General features: G+C 52.2%; 1 protein-coding gene across 1 annotated transcript in view; it reads left to right on the forward strand.

Annotated features, from left to right (window-relative positions):
- The first annotated feature begins 1609 nt into the window (after positions 1 to 1609).
- The window catches only part of NUMBL (NUMB like endocytic adaptor protein), a 35757-nt gene continuing 18750 nt past the window's right edge, over positions 1610 to 18616 (forward strand). The window contains exon 1 of the mRNA XM_053401750.1: positions 1610 to 1842. The gene's annotated coding sequence lies outside the window, so the exon portion shown is untranslated. The remainder of the gene's footprint in view (positions 1843 to 18616) is intronic.

An 18616-nucleotide genomic window follows, 5' to 3' on the forward strand; every position in this document is an offset into this window, starting at 1 on the left:
TTTTGGGACGCTGGAAGAAGCCCTTTTGCACTTTTTCATTTCATTTGACTTTTCATTCGTATGCAGTCTTTCCATATCGCTACACGTGAGGCGGTTTGCAAGCTGGGGAAACCGCGGGACGTGCGTCAAAGATGGCGTACCAGTGTTGTGGCTGGCGGGAGAGGCAGATGGATGGGCCCCAGGTTTGCAGAGTCTGCCCTAATAATAATAATAAATAATTTTTTATTTATACCCCGCCCTTCCCGGTTCAGAAAACCGGGCTCAGGGCGGCTAACAACAAATTTAAAACACTTAATTGATACAGCATAAAATACAGTATAAGACGTGAATAACAATAAATTCAGAATTCAAAAATCAATTTAGGGGGAAAATCCATCCAATAAACATTAGATGATGCCCTAGTGGCAGCGGGAGAGGGGCAGGCCCTTCCTAGCCTTTGCCCCCCCCCCCCGGCCTGGCACGGGTGGGGCTGGCGCAGGCTGTTTGTTTTGAGAGCAAACAATTCCTTCCTTTCCACCCTTTGTGGGACCCGCCCTGGCCGGCAACAGCGGGCAACACCCAGGGGTGGGTGCCCAGGCAGAGCGAGGGAGGCTGCACATCTGGGGACAAAGGCAGGGGAGGGTTTACCCCCATCCTCCCCCCTTGGGGTGCCTTGTTGCCGTTTTTTAACCCTCTCCCCCGCCCCCAGCTGCCAAGTTTATGTATTTTTATCTCATGAAATTTATACACCATGCGGATATACACAAAGCAGTTTACAAAAGAAGGATACAAGAATAAAGTTATCAATAAGAAGCATTTAAGGCCTTTGGGATGTCAGAACAGCGATAGACGAAAAACAGACCCAAACTCGCATCCTCTTTCTAAGCTCAGCCAAGGGAGAATGTTTTAAGTAGGCTCTGCTTGTATCAAGAGGCAGGGAGTTCCAAAGGTTCCGGCAAACACTAAAAAAAAAAAGGGTTCGGAAAAAGGGTGATCCGCCCTTGGGGGTCTAGGCCAGTTGTCCACAAGGCAGGTACAGAGTTTGGCTCTAGGCAAGCCCCAAGGCGGGGCCCATCCAGGCAAAAATCAGGAAAAAGCGGCGGGGCAGAGAGGAGACAGGCGCTGCCTTTTGCTGTGAAAGGGCTTCTGCGAGCATGTGCAGAGTGCCTCCCTTGGACCAGCCTTGAAAAAGAAGCCAGCGGGGCTTGCAAACGGGGTGAGACAGCCTTGAAACCCGGGCACCTCCTCCGCTTTCCCATTCATGGTGCGGGGCGGGGCTTAAGACAGGATTTGCATAGTCGCATCACGACGAGGTGGGCGGGCTGAGCGGACGGGCTAATTTGCATGCGGGGCCGCGCGCGGACCAATAGCCAGCCTCGGTGGGCGGGGTCGGCAGAACTTTGTAAATAACACCGGGTGGGGAGGGAAGGAAGGAGAGCGAGAGAGCGCGGCGGTGACGTTTTGTCTTTGCACATTCAGGAGCGCGGAGCCAATAAATATCAGCGGAGGCGCGGGAGGCGGAGTTTTGCGGCGAGAAAAGCGCGCCGGCGGGGGAGGGGGCGTGTCTATATTTGCATATCTCAGAGCCGCGGGGGCGGGGCCGAGGCCAGCTGGACTGAAGGCGCGTGCGCGGAGGAGCCGAGGCAGCGGCGAGACGAGACGGGGCGTCCGCAGCGGAGAGAAGAGGCGGATCGGGAGGATCGGGCGGGGGGCTGGCGGAGGAGCAGCAGCAGCAGCAGCCGGGGAGGGGCGGCCCAGGGCGGCAGCAGCGGAGGAGGAGGAGGAGGACCCGCGCCGGGCTCACCGTGGATGCGGAGCCGGGAAGAGGCGGCGGAGGAGGCGTCGGAGCCCCGCCGCACCCGGGTAAGGCGAAGCGGGCAGGGATGGGATGCAGGGATGGATGAGGTGGGGGGGTTGGCAGGGGAGTCTCCCCTCCTCTCTCCTTCTCTCGCCCTCCTCTTTTTCCGCGCACCGACGACGCCCCCCCTCCTCCCGCGACGCCTCTTTCCGGGGATCCCCGCCGCCCCCGCCTTTCCGCATCCCTCTCCCGCGCCCCCTCCCCTCCAACAGATCCCTCCCTCCCCCCGCCTCGAGTGACAGCTGCGAAGGGCACAGGCCCACCTCTTGCTCCCTCCCCCCAAAAGCAGCCTTGCTGGGAAATCAAAGCTGACGGATGGGAGGGATCGCATCTCTTTGGTCCCCCCCCCCCGCAAGCGCGCCGCCTCCTCCTCCTCCTCCGGGGTTCGCTGCTTCCGTCGGCGCCCCCGGCTGGGCAGGGCTGCGCCCCTTCTGCCTCGCCGGCCCCCCGATGGGGCCTCGCGGGATCGTGGCCGGGGAGGGGGTGGGGAGCAGTTGCCCCACCCAGTCCTGGGCCGGGGGACGGGAGAATGGGGCTCCCCCCTCGCCAGTACTTCAGGATCGACGTAACTGGGTGGGTGGGGTTAAGAGGGATTGCGCAGGGCCAGGCGTTTGGGGAGGGGGCCTTCTGGAAACCTGGCAAGCGCCCAGCGTCCCCTCCCCGTTGTTCGGAGAGATTCGGGGTGGAATTCCCCCCGCGGATGCCAGGAAAAGGCCCATGGGGGTATTGGGGGACTTTCCCCCCATTTGAGAAGTGCACAGGTTGGGTAACGGAATAGGTGGTTTGTTTGGGAGGGGGTGTCAAAGTCAAGGAACCTTAAGGGGGAGAGTCGTGGGGAGTTGGTTTCCCCGTGGCAAAAAACGACGTGATGTGTCCTGCAAATAAGTTGGGGAGCATTAATGACCTCCATCTCCCCAAATGGCTGGTAGCATTGGGTGGAACCCCTCAATTTCTCTGTTCTTGGCTGTGGGTCACAGATTTTGGGTGGTGACCCCCTCTGCCCTCCAAGGCCTGACTTTTGAAAGGATCTGCAGTATAGAGCAGGTGGCCCCCAGCGAGCCACACCCGGCCCTTGCAGTGGGCAAAGGGGTCTGGGTGCTAATGACGCTTCCGGCATTCCCTGGGCAGAGCCCCAGTGCAGAGCCTGCCCTCTTCCCCTGGGTGCCCAGGGCTAGGGGAGATTCTGCCTCGGCTGTTTTGAGGCCAGTCTAGAGCCCCACCCCTGGTTTTATTTCCCAGCTTCTCAACTTGCTTCTTTCAAGATAAACTTGGAGGTCATCTTGTCCCAGGCCCCTCTGTGCTCAGGAACTGCTTTGTGTAAAATGTCGTGCCTCGGGTTAGATGGCAAGATAAGAGCATGGCCGCCTCTGAACATGTGCAAAGTGAATTTCTAATGCCCACCGACCCTGGTGCATCTGGGACTTGCGAGTGTCTTGCTTCCAGGTGTTCCTGTTTGAGCCTCAGTGCTCCCCCTGCCCCAGAGACAATCTCTTCTTAAAGGCCAGCCCAGGTTTGGATGTTCAGGTCAGAGGTGGGGGTCAAGAGAAAAGCCGTTGCTGCGAGTCGGTGTAGACAGCACTGCTTTGTATGTAACAGGGTCCTGGCTAGGTTTAAGGAATCTTCCAGCCTTCCTCTCATTTTTCTGCAAAATCTTAGCCAGGGGGAAGAGAGACTTGGAGTGGATTTGGAGAGCTCAGTAGCTCCTCAAGCAGAGCCTTGCAAAATGACAAGCACTCGTCAAGAGTGCCTCTGAGCACATTCAGCCCTCTTTTCCTTTCTCCGCTAAACATCTCCTTGGGCTCTGCTTGGAGGACGTTCTTCCTGTGGCACTTCCAACTCAACATGCTGCTTTTTAGAAGAAGGGGGGGGGGAACTCATTGAGAATCTGCCGCTCCATTCCACCCCAACCAGTGATTTTAGACTCTTGGGCTTCGCTCACTTCCAGATGCAGCCAGACAGCTGTTCTGCATTGGGGGGGTGCTCCCCACATTAGAATATATATACCAGAGCCTGGGGACGCAGGTGGCGCTGTGGGTTAAACCAAAGAGCCTAGGACTTGCCAATCAGAAGGTCGGTGGTTCGAATCCCCTCGACGGGGTGAGCTCCCGTTGCTCGGTCCCTGCTCCTGCCAACCTAGCAGTTCGAAAGCACGTCAAAGTGCAAGTAGATAAATAGATACCACTCTGGCAGGAAGGTAAACGGCGTTTCCGTGCGCTGCTCTGGTTTGCCAGAAGCGGCTTAGTCATGCTGGCCACATGACCCGGAAGCTGTACGCCGGCTCCCTCGGCCAGTAAAGCGAGATGAGCGCCGCAACCCCAAAGTCGGCCATGACTGGACCTACCGTAATTTTCGCTCAATAAGACACACCAGACCACAAGACGCACCTAGTTTTTGGAGGAGGAAAACAAGAAAAAAAATATTCTGAATCTCAGAAGCCAGAACAGCAAGAGGGATCGCTGCGCAGTGAAAGCAGCAATCCCTCTTGCTGTTCTGGCTTCTGTGATAGCTGTGCAGCCTGCATTCGCTCCATAAGACGCACTCACATTTCCCCTTACTTTTTAGAAGGGGAAAAGTGAGTAATGGTCAGGGGTCCCTTTACCTTACCATAGAATGCTGCCTCGTTCAGAGTCACACTATTGATCCACCCAGCTCAACATTGTCTGCAGGAGCGATGGGGTTCCTTTGCTTCTCCAGAGGTTGATGGCCTCCCAGCCCCAGCCCAGGGTGGCCATGGCTGTGGCATCCAGGAATTTCGGGAGTGGTCTCCACAGGTACCCCAGCTCTGGCCAGCAGCGGCCCCCTCGAGAATCCCCGGCAGGGAGATTCTCATCCTGACTTGTGATGTTCGGCATTGAGTCTGGGTCCTGCGCTCAGGCGCTCAGTTGCTTCACTATGGCCTCTTCACAAACGGAGAGGCATTTTGCACATGCCCAGAGGTACCCCGCCAAGCCCTGGCACTGAACATGAGCTGCTTTGGAGCCCCCCGAAAAGACACTCACCCCCTTGCAAAGATGCCCTTACTGTTTGGGGGAGGAAAAGGGAATGAGCAGAACAGATGGCGATGGATCCAGCCAGGGCTGGTCTAAGGGAGGTTCCAGCTGTGGCCTTGGGGTGTGGAGAGGCCTCCAACCTTTATCACCGTGGCTCTGACCCTGACCCTACTCTGAGTAGGCGGGAGCAGCCCAAGGCCCCATGGCAAGAGCTTCCAGAGACCCTTTTGCCAGAGGGCCAAAAGGTGTGACTCTGCTGCTTATGGGGCAGTCTCGAAAGGAACCCCTCTGCCTTGGTTAGCAGCTGATGGGGTTTGGGGGGGGCGGCATCTGAGACATGGGATTGTTTCCCTGCCCCTCCCATGTCTGGACGCAGAAGGGCAGTCGAGTTCATGGCTTCCCAGACCACAGGCAGGAGGCAGGAAACTGGGAAATAATCTGCAATTATTGCTGCCCATTAAGGCGGCCCAATTAGCTCCGGAGAGGCGCAGCTGCTGTTTCTTTGCCACTTTCCTCCGCTGGGGGAGCGGAAGGACTCCTGGGGTCTCCCCTGGTGACGCAAGGGGAGATGGGAGCTAGGATTCCTGGGTTCTCTGCCGGGGGGGGGGGGCTGTTTGGACAGGCCAGGCTGCAGCACAAGGGCGGAGAATCCGGCTCCTGAGATTTTCTGGTCTGTTTGGAGCAGACACAGAGGGCGGGAGGGAAAGAGGAGTCTGTTCCAGTTTGGCAGACAGTGCATGTGAGTCATTGGGCATCTGTTTCACAATTATTATTTTTTGAAGAGGGGGGGTGGGTTGTCCTCTCCCTAACCCTACGGGGCTGGTCACTCTTGTTCCCATTTTGCAGACGGGGTGATGAGGTCCGTTGTAGCTTGTAGCTTCTCCCTTCGGGTGCACGGCCCTTTAGAAGCCTGTTGGATCAGGCCGTACAGAACAGTCCAGCGTCCTGTTCTCACGGGGGGGGGGGGCAGCCAGCCAGGTGCCCCTTTTGGGAAACCCGCAAGCAGGAATTGAGCACGGAAGCGCTCAGCCTTCCTGTGCATTCCAGCAACGCATATTCAGAAGTATTGCTTCCTCTGGCTGTGGAGCAGAACACAGCCATGGTGGGTAATAGCCGTCAATCGCCGTCATTTAATCCTCTTTTAAAGCCATATACCTGTAGTTTGTTTGTGGCCATCACTTTGTCCTGTGGGAAGGAGTTCCACAGTCTAACCGTGTGCTGCATGGAGAAGGACTTTCTAAATGTCTATTCATAATAAGAATAAGAATAAATTTTACTTATACCCCACCCTCCCCAGCCAGAGCGGGGCTCAGGGTGGCTAACACCAATAAAATCACAGAAAAAACATAATAGAGGGGGAACCCCAATTTAAAATACAGGTTAAAATACAATTTAAAATGCAGCCTCATTTTAAAAGTAGCCCATAGATCAAGACCATAAGGGGAGGGAAACATAAGGGCATGGATGTCAACGTTTCCCTTTTTTAAAGGGAAATTCCCTTATTCTGAATAGGATTCCTCGCAAGAAAAGGGAAAAGTTGACAGCTGTGCATAAGGGTCAGACTGAGTCCAAACCAAAGGCCAGGCGGAACAGCTCTGTCTTGCAGGCCCTGCGGAAAGATGTCAAGTCCCGCAGGGCCCTAGTCTCTTGTGACAGAGCGTTCCACCAAGTCGGGGCCAGTACTGAAAAGGCCCTGGCCCTAGTTGAGACCAATCTAACCACCTTGCGACTTGGGACCTCCAAAGTGTTGTCATTTGTGGACCTTAAGGTCCTCCGTTGGGCATTCCAGGAGAGGCGGTCCCATAGGTACGTGGGTCCTAGGCCGCATAGGGCTTTAAAGGTCAAAACCAGCACCTTAAACCTGACCCTGTACTCCACCGGGAACCAGTGCAATTGGTAAAGCACTGGATGAATGCGATCCTGCGGCAAGGACCCCATGTTGCTTCTTCCTCGACTTTTCCCGAAACCCAACAACCTAAAATGCTGCAACCTTTTTTCCTTGGGGAATCCCTCTGTCGTCCCTCCCCCCCCCCCGCCTTGTTCCAATTGGCTGCTCCTTTCTTTATTTGCAACCCCCACCCATCCACCCACTTCCATGCCGGGGGAGGGGAAGCTTCCTGTAATGAGCAGCCTTTTGTGGGGTGGGGGTCCCACAGATCTTGCATGCCACCGGATCAAGTCTTTGGCTGACGCCCCATGTCATCCTCCTGAAAGAGGAGTGGGGGCGACGGCAAACTGAGACTCTCCCCCACCTTGTCCCGACTGGGGGTCTCGTAAGGGAGAGAATCTCTTTTTATTTTTATTTTTTATAAATATTTATTGAAATTTTCAAAAAATAAAGAAAAAACAAAACAAAAAAACAATTAAAAACACATAAAATTTACATTTTTTTACTATCAATAACCAATTTCCTTGACTTCCCCACACCTCCCCTTCTTGTATTCCAGTTCCAATTTTTAGCTCAGCAAGTTCTTGTCCCCAAACTTTACCTTATTTTCTTTAATTCATTTTAATTAACCAATTTTAACTTATAAACCTCAATCTTTATATATCAGTACTTATTCTTAAAAATCTTTTTCTAAGGTCTACCCCAATTCCCTTCCATTTTTATGTTAGTAGCAAAACAAAATTAAATGAAACAGAATATAATTGTACACCCTTTGGATTCCCAAAGCCCCACCCCCCCTTTCCTGGTTTCGAACCCCAACAAAAGTCCATCAGTCCATCTGCTGTCAGCCTGGCGACCTCACGTCCGAGGCTCTCAATTCTCTCTCAGTTCCTCTCTGACGGGTTTTTTGATAGTCCTTTATATTAAACACCAAATCTCGAAGAAGCTCTGTCCCAATAAGGTCCATGTTTCTTCCAGCCAGGCCTCCATATTTAAAAGTGGAGCCAAAATCTTGTTTCTTGCTTCTCTTAAGTCCAAATGTCCCAAAGTAAGGGAGAGAATCTCCCTGCCATGGGGGTCCTGCGTCTGGCCACCCCCTCCCAGCTGACTCAGCTTGGCTCCAGGAGCCCTGACATTCCCTGGGGTTGTGATGGCTCTAAGTCGGGGGTCAGCAAACTTTTTCAGCAGGGGGCCGGTCCTCTGTCCCTCAGACCTTGGGGGGGGCGGACTATATATTTTTTTAAAAAAATGAATTCCTATGTCCCACAAATAACCCAGAGGTGCATTTTAAACAAAAGCACACATTCTACTCATGTAAAAACACCAGCCAGGCCCCACAAATAACCCAGAGATGCATTTTAAATAAAAGGACACATTCTACTCATATCAAAACACGCTGATTCCCGGACCGTCCATGGGCCGGATTTAGAAGGCAATTGGGCTGGATCCGGCCCCTGGGCCTTAGTTTGCCTACCCATGCTCTAAGTGGCTCATAGGTGATGACTCTCCAGGTTTCCGTGGGTGGCAAGGAGCCTTCTGCTTTGCTTTTCCTCCCCAGCAATCGGCTTTAAAATGGGTGGGTGGGACGAGAGACCGTTTCTGGGGCAGGCTGGGGTAAGGCGCGACGACCCTGGTGTGTGGGGAGGTGCCCAGGTTGCGGGGGGTGGTGTGGGGATGCTGGTCTGTGCCAGCCCAGAGTCACCGCCGAGTTGGGGGTCTGAGATATACTGGACGGCCCACCCCCATCGTTCTGCCCGGATACTGAGGTCCAGCACCGAGGGCCTTCTGGCGGTTCCCTCACTGCAAGAAGCCAAGTTACAGGGAACCAGGCAGAGAGCCTTCTTGGTGGTGGCCCCCACCCTGTGGAACGCCCTCCCACTAGATGACAAAGAGAATAACTACCAGACTTTTAGAAGACATCTGAAGGCAGCCCTGTTTAGGGAAGCTTTTAATGTTTGATGTATTACAGTATTTTAATATTTTTTGGGAAGCCGCCCAGAGTGGCTGGGGAAGCCAAATGGGCGGGGTATAAATAATAATAAATTATTATTATTATTATTATTATTATTATTATTATTATTATTATTAGATACACAGTGGTGGAGGGGCTCCACAGCAGAGCGTGAGGCTCTTAATCTCACAGTCGTGGGTTCAAGCATTGGACAAAAGATTCCTGCATTGCAGCGGGTTGGACTAGATGACTCTGGTTGTCCCTTCCAGAATTCTGTCCTTCCCTGGCGCTGCTGAGGATGGCATCTGGAATCTATCCCTGGCCAAAGGAGCTGTGGCCTTTGCCCAAGGGGGTGTCTCTGGTCTGGCTGCCAAAGGGCGAAGGCTGGGAATCCCAGGCGTGGGTCTAGAGGGCGGGGGGTCGCTGCCCCCACAAGAGGGTGATGATCCTGAGAGGAGAAGCAGCTCAGACACAGAACAGCTGTTCTGCTTGCAGAAGGTCTCAGGTTCAGTACTGAGCAACCTTGCCTTGTCTGAAACTCTGTTGCTGGAAGTCAGGGTAGGCAATACTGAGCCACCTGGATCGATTGCCTGGCTCTGTAGAAGTAATAATAATAATAATAATAATAATAATAATAATAATAATAATTAGAATCATAGAATCACAGAGTTGGAAGAGACCACAAGGGCCATCGAGTCCAACCCCCTGCCAAGCAGGAAACACCATCAGAGCACTCCTGACATATGGTTGTCAAGCCTCTGCTTAAAGACCTCCAAAGAAGGAGACTCCACCACACTCCTTGGCAGCAAAGTCCACTGTCGAACAGCTCTTACTGTCAGGAAGTTCTTCCTAATGTTTAGGTGGAATCTTCTTTCCTGCAGTTTGGATCCATTGCTCCGTGTCCGCTTCTCTGGAGCAGCAGAAAACAACCTTTCTCCCTCCTCTATATGACATCCTTTTATATATTTGAACATGGCTATCATATCACCCCTTAACCTCCTCTTCTCCAGGCTAAACATGCCCAGCTCCCTTAGCCGTTCCTCATAAGGCATCGTTTCCAGACCTTTGACCATTTTGGTTGCCCTCCTCTGGACACGTTCCAGTTTGTCAGTGTCCTTCTTGAACTGTGGTGCCCAGAACTGGACACAGTACTCCAGGTGAGGTCTGACCAGAGCAGAATACAGCGGCACTATTACTTCCCTTGATCTAGATGCTATACTCCTATTGATGCAGCCCAGAATTGCATTGGCTTTTTTAGCTGCCGCGTCACACTGTTGGCTCATGTCAAATTTGTGGTCAACCAAGACTCCTAGATCCTTTTCACATGTAGTGCTCTCAAGCCAGGTGTCACCCATCTTGTATTTGTGCCTCTCATTTTTTTTGCCCAAGTGCAATACTTTACATTTCTCCCTGTTAAAATTAATCTTGTTTGTTTTGGCCCAGTTCTCTAATCTGTCAAGGTCGTTTTGAAGTGTGATCCTGTCCTCTGGGGTGTTAGCCACCCCTCCCAGTTAATTTATTATTTATTATTATTATTATTATTTATTATTAATTTATTATTTGTACCCTGCCCATCTGGGAAGCTTCATGAGTTGATCCATCTCCACCTCGTTACACTCCAAGGAGCGCAAAAGGGAATCAGTTTGCCTCAGAGGTTCTAAGAAGGTTTTTTTTGAGCCTTGCCAAGGAACTGAGCAAGTTGCTTTGATATTGGACTGGGATAAGAAAGCCGTTTCCCCCCAGAAGTATGGTTGGACCAAGGCGGTGCTGAGTGCACTGGCTCTGGAGCCTTTTATAAAATAATAGCTTTGCTTCAGCCCAGGTCCCCTCCCTCCTGGGCTGCAGGAATCATGAAGTCACAGAATCTTACAGCTGGAAGGGACCCTGGGGTCATCTAGTCCAACCCGCTGCAATGCAGGCATCTCAGCTAACGCACCCATGGCAGGCGGCTGTCCAAATTCTGCTTAAAAACCTCCGAGGAAGGAGAGTCCACCACCTCTCGTGGGAATCTGTTCCACAGCTCTTACTGTCAGTTTTTCCGGATGTTTAGTCAGAATCTCCTTTCTTGTAACTTGAAGCCATGGGTTCGAGTCCTGCCCTCCAGAGCAGGAGAAAACAAGCTTGCCCCCTCTTCCATGTGAAAGCCCTTGAGATATTTGAAGGTGGCTATCCTATCTCCTCTCAGTCTCCTCTTTTCCAGGCTAAACATACCCAGCTCCTTCAACCGTTCCTCATCAGGCTTCATTTTCAGACCCTTGACCATCTCAGTTACCCTCCTCTGCACACCTTCCAGCTTGTGAGCATCCTTCTTAAATTGTGGTGCCCAGAACTGGACACAGTATTCCAGGAGGGGCCTGACCAAGGCAGAAGAGAGCAGGACCATGACTAATAATAATAATTTATTATTTATACCCTGCCCATCTGGCTGAGTTTCCCCAACCACTCTGGGTGACTCCCAATCAAGTGTTAAAAACAACACAGCATTAAATATTAAAAACTTCCCTAAACAGGGCTGCCTTCAGATATCTTTTAAAAATAGGATAGCTGCTTATTTCCTTCACATCTGAAGGGAGGGCGTTCCACAGGGCGGGTGCCACTACCGAGAAGGCCCTCTGGCTGGTTCCCTGTAACTTGGCTTCTCGCAGGGAGGGAACCGCCAGAAGGCCCTCGGCGCTGGACCTCAGCGTCCGGGCTGAACGATGGGGATGGAGACGCTCCTTTAGGTATACTGGGTCGAGGCTGTTTAGGGCTTTAAAGGTCAGCACCAACACTTTGAATTGTGCTCAGAAACGTACTGGGAGCCAATGTAGGTCTTTCAGGACCGGTGTTATGTGGTCTCCCAGTCACCAGTCTAGCTGCCAGATTCTGGATTAGTTGTAGTTTCTGGGTCACCTCAAAGGTAGCCCCACGTAGAGCGCATTGCAGTAGTCCAAGCGGGAGACAACTAGAGCATGCACCACTCTGGCGACACCGACGGCCAGCACTGCAGGGATGTTGTGTTGCAATGGGGCCTTTCTTGGGTGTCTCCCTCCCCTTGGCAGCCTGGGCTGGGCTGAAGGGGAAGAGCAGGAGACTGCCTAGCTGGTCTCCGTGTCTCCGGGAAAACTCTCCAGCGGAGACATGGATAATGGTGGTGCTTCTCTTCCTCTCCACCCCCACCCCCCTTCTTTCTCCTAGAAGGCTGAGTGATGCGCAGAGAGGATGAAAGCCATGAAAGCCGATAAAAGCTGTTTTGCTAATGGGCCAGGGCGGAGGAGGCAGGCAGGAAGCCAGGAGGGAGGGGCTGGTGCAGGTACCAAATGCAGGAAGGGGGGGAACACACACACGTCCCTTTGGACCCGGCTTGGAAGGGCATCTGCTTCCACGATCATAGGAGAGTAGAATCGCAAGGGTCCCCCAGAGGTCCTCTAGTCCAACCCCTTGCAATGCAGGAATCGCAATGGAAGAATTCCTGACAGGTGGCCGTCCAACTTCTGCTTGAAAGCCTTCAAGGAAGCTCTTCCTGATGTTTAGTCGGAATCTCCTTCCTTGCAATTTGAACCCATCGTTTTGGCTCCTCCCCACTGGAGCCGCAGAAAGCGAGTTTTGCTCATCTTCTTCCCCATGAGGGTCCTTTCAGGTATGTCATCTTTCCTTCCTGAACCTGCGAGGATCTGCATGGACCATCCATCCCGGGGCTGTTGCAGCACCAGATGCCAGGATTTGGCCCCAGGAGATACTGGCTAAATCTCAAAGAAGCGTAACAGCAAGCATGCACAGAGTGCTGGGCAGGTGTGGGGGACTCTCTGGTCCTAAACGGGGTAACTGTGCCCCTGAAGGACCAGGTGCACAGCCTGGGAGTCATTTTGGACTCACAGGTGTCCAGGGAGGCGCAGGTCCATTCTGTGTCCAGGGCAGCTGTCTACCAGCTCCACCTGGTACGCAGGATGAGACCTTATCTGCCCACAGACTGCCTCGCCAGAGTGGTGCATGCTCTGGTTATCTCCTGCTTGGACTACTGCAATGCGCTCTATGTGGGGCTACCTTTGAAGGTGGCCTGGAAACTGCAATTAATCCAGAATGCGGCAGCTAGACTGGTGACTGGGGGCGGCCGCTGAGATCACATAACACTGGTCTTGAAAGACCTACATTGGCTCCCAGTACATTTCCAAGCCAGTGTGGTGTAGTGGTTAAGAGCGGTAGTCTCGTAATCTGGTGAACCGGGTTCGCGTCTCCGCTCCTCCACATGCAGCTGCTGGGTGACCTTGGGCTAGTCACGCTTCTCTGAAGTCTCTCAGCCCCACTCACCTCACAGAGTGTTTGTTGTGGGGGAGGAAGGGAAAGGAGAATGTTAGCCGCTTTGAGACTCCTTCGGGTAGTGATAAAGCGGGATATCAAATCCAAATTCTTCTTCTTCTTCTTCCAAGCACAATTCAAAGTGTTGGTGCTGACCTTTAAAGCCCTAACGGCCTTGGACCAGTATACCCAAAGGAGCATCTCCACCCCCATCATCCAGGTCAGACGCTGAGGTCCAGCTCCGAGGGCCTTCTGGCGGTTCCCTCACTGTGAGGTTACAGGGAACCAGGCAGAGGGCCTTCTCGGTGGTGGCGCCTGCCCTGTGGAACGCCCTCCCATCAGATGTCAAAGAAATAAACAACTAACAGATTTTTAGAAGACATCTGAAGGCAGCCCTGTTTGGGGAAGTTTCTAATGTTTGATTCTATTTTTAATATTCTGTTGGGAGCCGCCTTGAGTGGCTGGGGAAACCCAGCCAGATAAGTGGGGTATAAACATTATTATTATTAATATTATTATTACTACTACTACTGCTACTACTTAGTGAGTGAGGGGGGGGTGAGGTTTGTGCATGACTGCAGAGAGTTTTGAATCTTGCTGTTGACTCCTGAAAAGACGCAATTCTTGACCCCCCAGCACCTATTACAACTCACTGTAGCCTCTCCCCAGGCTCCTAGCTCTGAGACTCACCACACCACAATCTCTTGGTTTTGTCCTGGGCTTGAAGGTCCCTGGAGGAGGAGACCTCCTCCCCCCCCCCTTTAGAGGGGGCACATCTGAGGACAGCCCCCCTCTCCCAGCCCCCCCTCTTTGCTTGTCTGGTACTGGCTCCCATCTGCTGAGCCAGCGGCTGGTGGCAGCTGAGGAAACAATCCCACCCTCCGTCGCGCCCCCCCCCGCCGCCTTTTGGCCAAATGTTTGCCCAGCTCCAGTACAGCTGGTGTGCTTGGACCAGGCACTGGGATGGGGGCTTAGAAACCGGGGAGGGGGCTTGTCAGGACACACACACAGCTGTTGGCTCCCCAAACCCATTCAGGGGCAGCTGTCTTGCCCGGCAACGGGTTCGGGGGGGTGGGGGCCCTGCAGGATGCTCTTTTGTTTCAGACAGGTCTGGTGCAGCTGTTGCAAGGGAAAGTTTGACTTTGCAAAAAAAAAGAAAGAGGGGGGGTGGGCTGCCTTTAAACCGGCCCCCCTCCCCATTCCCTGTAGAATCTTTTTTTAAAAACTTTTTTTTATTCAAAATTAAAACAAAACGTATTATCCAGAAACATATCATCCTTATTCCCCCCCCCCATTTTTTTCTCCCTCCGACCACCCTCCCACACAACCCCCCACCCCACCCCGGCTTCTCTCAGTTCCAGTCTCTGATTTCTCTAAGAATGCTGTTTCCTGCATGTTGCACAGTTGTATAGATCCTCAAACTATTTAGCTGATTATCATCAATAAAAAGTTTGTGAATGTTTATTCAGAGACAGCCAAGGAGTCCAGTTCGCTTTGTTGCGTCTTCAAATACTTTGTAAAGGGTTCCCATTCGCCTTTAAAGTGACAGTTATCCTTGTCCCGTAGCTTATATGCCAATTTTGCCAGTTCTGCATAGTCCGTCAATTTTTCTTGCCGTGATTCTTTAGTTGGGGTTTCTTCAGTCTTCCATCCTTGTGTTACCGGAACTCTCGCAGCCGTTGTTGCATACATGAAGATGTTTTTCAGCTTTTTGGGCAGATCTTTCCCTACAATCCCTAATAAAAATGCCTCGGGTTTTTTAACAAATGTTAAATGGAATTCCCTGTAGAATCTGCTTGGGGGTCTCCATTCGTTTTCTCTGCTCCTCAGCGCACCCCCCCCCATCTGCACAAGAGGGGTCAGAGTTATGGGGAGGGGGGCTGTACCAGCCCAGTGTCTGTACCCCTTTTGTGTGTCTCCGCAGCCGGCCTTCTGGTGGGGGTTGGGGGGGGAAGATTGGCTTTGTGGCCATTGTGTGGGGCACACGCGTCACACAAAAGAGAACACTCCATCTCCCCCCCCCCACTTGTCCTCTTCTGTTGTCCTCGTCTGGCTATTTTGGTGGGGGGGGTGCCTTTAACAGCTGGCCGGGGCCATCTGTGAGATGAGAGGAGCTGTGGGGTGGCGGCCGCCGTGGGGAGGGGAAGTATCTGCAAGCTGCAGAGAGGCTGTTGCAGCAGGCAAAGGGGTCTCTGCGAACTTCCTCTGCAGCTCAAGAGTAAGAATGAGGATCCGCGGTTTCCCTCTGTTGTTGGGGTTGAGCTGGATGACCCCACGGGGTCCTTTCCATCTCTGCAATTCTGTGAATTGCAGGGATTCAAGCTAGAGGGGGGAGATGACAACTCCTGACCACAATTCAATGATCTGGGAAGGAGTCTTGGCAGTTAGCGGATTTGGTGAGGGCATGGTGATAACGCGCAGGCCATGGGTTTGATCCCCGCGCTGGTGCATTTTCCTTTTTTGCAGGGGGTTGAACTAGATGACCCATGGCGCCCCAAGTCTCCTTCTTCATGCAGTGCAAACGGTGGAACTCCCTGCCACAGGAGGCAGAGATGGCCACCAATATGGGCCGCTCTAAAAATACTCAATTTTTCGCTCCATAAGACGCACCTGACCATAAGACGCACCTAGTTTTTAGAGGAGGAAAAGAAGAAAAAAAATATTCTGAATGAAACAGTGGATGTATGATTTTTGTGGTTCATGCTATGGCCACAGACATGTGATCTGATGATGAATTTGGGGTGACCCAATGCAAAAATCCTGAGGATCCATGTGGATCCATGCTTTGTAACCACGCTTTTGCACCCATTGCAGCCCCACGAAACAGTGTGTGTGATTTTTTTGGTGCAGGCTGTAGCCATGGACATGCTATGTGATCTGATGGTGAATTTGGGGTGACCCAATGCAAAAATCTTGAGTATCCATGGGCTTTTACCTTCCCCCTCCCAGGCAGCCTCCTTTATTGCTAGCGTCCCTTATCTCCCTCCCGATCCTTTGCCGATTAGCAGCTTAGTTTCAACACCCCCTTCCCTCTTTCAAAAAAAAAGAGCATTATCTGCTTTTCGCCCCTGGGCAATTCAACTCCAGGGACCACACATTCACCCCATAAGACGCACAGACATTTCCCCTTACTTTTTAGGAAGAAAAAAGTGCGTCTTATGGAGCGAAAAATACGGTAGGACTAGAGAAATTCATGGAACAATGCTTCTGAATCCCAGTTGCTGGAAACCACTGGAGGGGAGAGAACTCTTGTGCACGGATCCTGCGTATGGGTTTCCCTTTGAGGCTCCCTGGAGAAGAGGTTGCTGGGCCAGAGGAGCCTCCTTGGGCCTGATCCAGCCGTCCTTCATCCAAGGCCTCTTGCTCAACTCCTGAGCATAGCTGTCAATGTTTCCCTTTTTTGAAAGGGAAATTCCCTTATTCCGAATAGGATTCCTCGCAAGAAAAGGGAAAAGTTGACAGCTATTATCCTGAGTGATGGCTTTTTTCGGCTTCATGGCCTCTCTACCCCCCCCCCCCAAGAAATCCTACCCTCGATCCACCCCAGGGGATGCAGGCTGCGGCTGGGAGCCCTTTGTGGAGAATGTGGGGCAGGCGATGGCTAAGTAGCTTTGACCTTCTGGCCTTGGGCCGGGTCAGGGGGGAGCAGCTGGTGGCATCCAGCCCCTTTCGCTGCAAAGACGGCCACTTCTCCTCTTTGGTGGGGCTCCTGTGCGCTTAGCAGCTTTGCTGCAGGCAGAAATGTGCTGTCTGCAGAGGCCCCTCCAGGAGGAAAAGGGGCCACCATTTCCCCCTCCCCCTGCAAAGGAGTAGGTGGGGGGGCAGGTTTAACCATTTGCAGGTTTAATGCTCAACTTTGTCAGGGGGCTTATTTAAGCACGTCAGGAGTTCAGTGCTAGGACTTTGCCTTGCGAGACTGCTCCTGAACACGTGGGAAGTGCCTTTCCGCCCATGTTTGAAATTTGTCGGGCACATTTTGCACCTGGCTACCAGCCACTTGGGACGCGGGTGGCGCTGTGGGTTAAACCACAGAGCCTAGGACTTGCCGATCAGAAGGTTGGCGGTTCAAATCCCCGCGATGTGGTGGGCTCCTGTCGCTCGGTCCCTGCTCCTGCCAACCTAGCAGTTCAAAAGCAGGTCAAAGTGCAAGTAGATAAATAGATACCACTCCGGCGGGAAGGTAAACGGCGTTTCCGTGCACTGCTCTGGTTCGCCAGAAGCGGCTTAGTCATGCTGGCCACATGACCCGGAAGCTGTACGCCGGCTCCCTCGGCCAATAAAGCGAGATGAGCGCCGCAACCCCAGAATCAGCCACGACTGGACCTAATGGTCAGGGGTCCCTTTACTTTTACCAGCCACTTGCTGCCACCAAGTGAAGATGCCCAGGTGCCAGGATGTCTGTCACCTGACATTTCCACCCTCTGGAGGTGCGTGCCTGGTTCCAAATTCTACGATCTCAAAATTCTACGTTTTCTCACACCAGCGACACGTCCTGTTGAATTCTGTCCGTGATACTTCGTCTGCGCCTTCAGAACGAATTTCAGGAACCCAAAATGTCATATTGGAAACTTCAGCTTTCGAGCCAAATGGCAACCAGCCATTCCGTTTTGGCGACTGGAAACCCTGATTTAAGGAGCCACCTGGCTTATATACCTGAGTTTCTAACCGTCTCCTGGCCTCTGTCTGTGCATCTCTGAATCTTCCAGGGTCCTAGGTCTTCCCCTAGCAGCTCCTGTCTAGGCTGCAAGGACTCTGTGTGTTTGTGTGTGTTTTCTTTTTCTTTCCTCTGACTGCAATTGAGGCGTCCCAGTTAAATCGGTCAAGGCAAGATCAAGGGTGTTTGTTTGCATCCTCAGAGATGGTTATAAAAACCCCGGCTCCCTGATGCTCCTTTGATGTTGGGGATGTGAAATTTGCTGGAGATTCGCCTCCCAGTAAATCCTTGCCAAAAGGGAGGGGGGGAGGCAAAACGCCCCCCCTCACTGTGTTTCTTTTTTAAAAAATATCTTCTTTATTAATTTAAAATACCATCTTACAAATGGTTACAGCAAAGTTAAACGTGAAAATGAAAAAAAAGGAACATAAAAGAATTAATGATAACAGAAGAATATCAGTTAAAAAGCCAGTTATTTATAATGATATTATCCTAGCAGAATCGAATGATACTTGTGTATAACAAACAAATGGAATAAATATCTTAGAGGAATATACAGGAAAGGCTATAAAACAAACTGTGCGATAAAATGAAGACAATACAGTGGTACCTCAGGTTAAGTACTTAATTCGTCCCGAAGGTCCGTTCTTAACCTGAAACTGTTCTTAACCTGAAGCACCACTTTAGCTAATGGGGCCTCCTGCTGCTGCCACACCGCCGGAGCACGATTTCTGTTCTCATCCTGAAGCAAAGTTCTTAACCTGAAGCACTATTTCTGGGTTAGCAGAGTCTGTAACCTGAAGCGTATGTAACCTGAAGCGTATGTAACCTGAGGTACCACTGTATAAAAAAGTACAATGAGAAGGATTGGAAGTTTTTTCCGGGAGACGTTATTGGATAAGATATGATGTTATATAAACACCTTGCTGTGTTTCACTCCTAGTGAGGTGGGGGGGGATGGGACGCCCCCCCCGGGGTTATTAACCCTTGCTCTGCCAGAGGCTGCCGGGTCTCCTGAGAT

The sequence above is a fragment of the Podarcis raffonei genome, chromosome 8 (genome assembly GCF_027172205.1).
Source record: "Podarcis raffonei isolate rPodRaf1 chromosome 8, rPodRaf1.pri, whole genome shotgun sequence".
In the NCBI taxonomy this organism is placed as follows: Eukaryota; Metazoa; Chordata; class Lepidosauria; order Squamata; family Lacertidae; genus Podarcis; species Podarcis raffonei.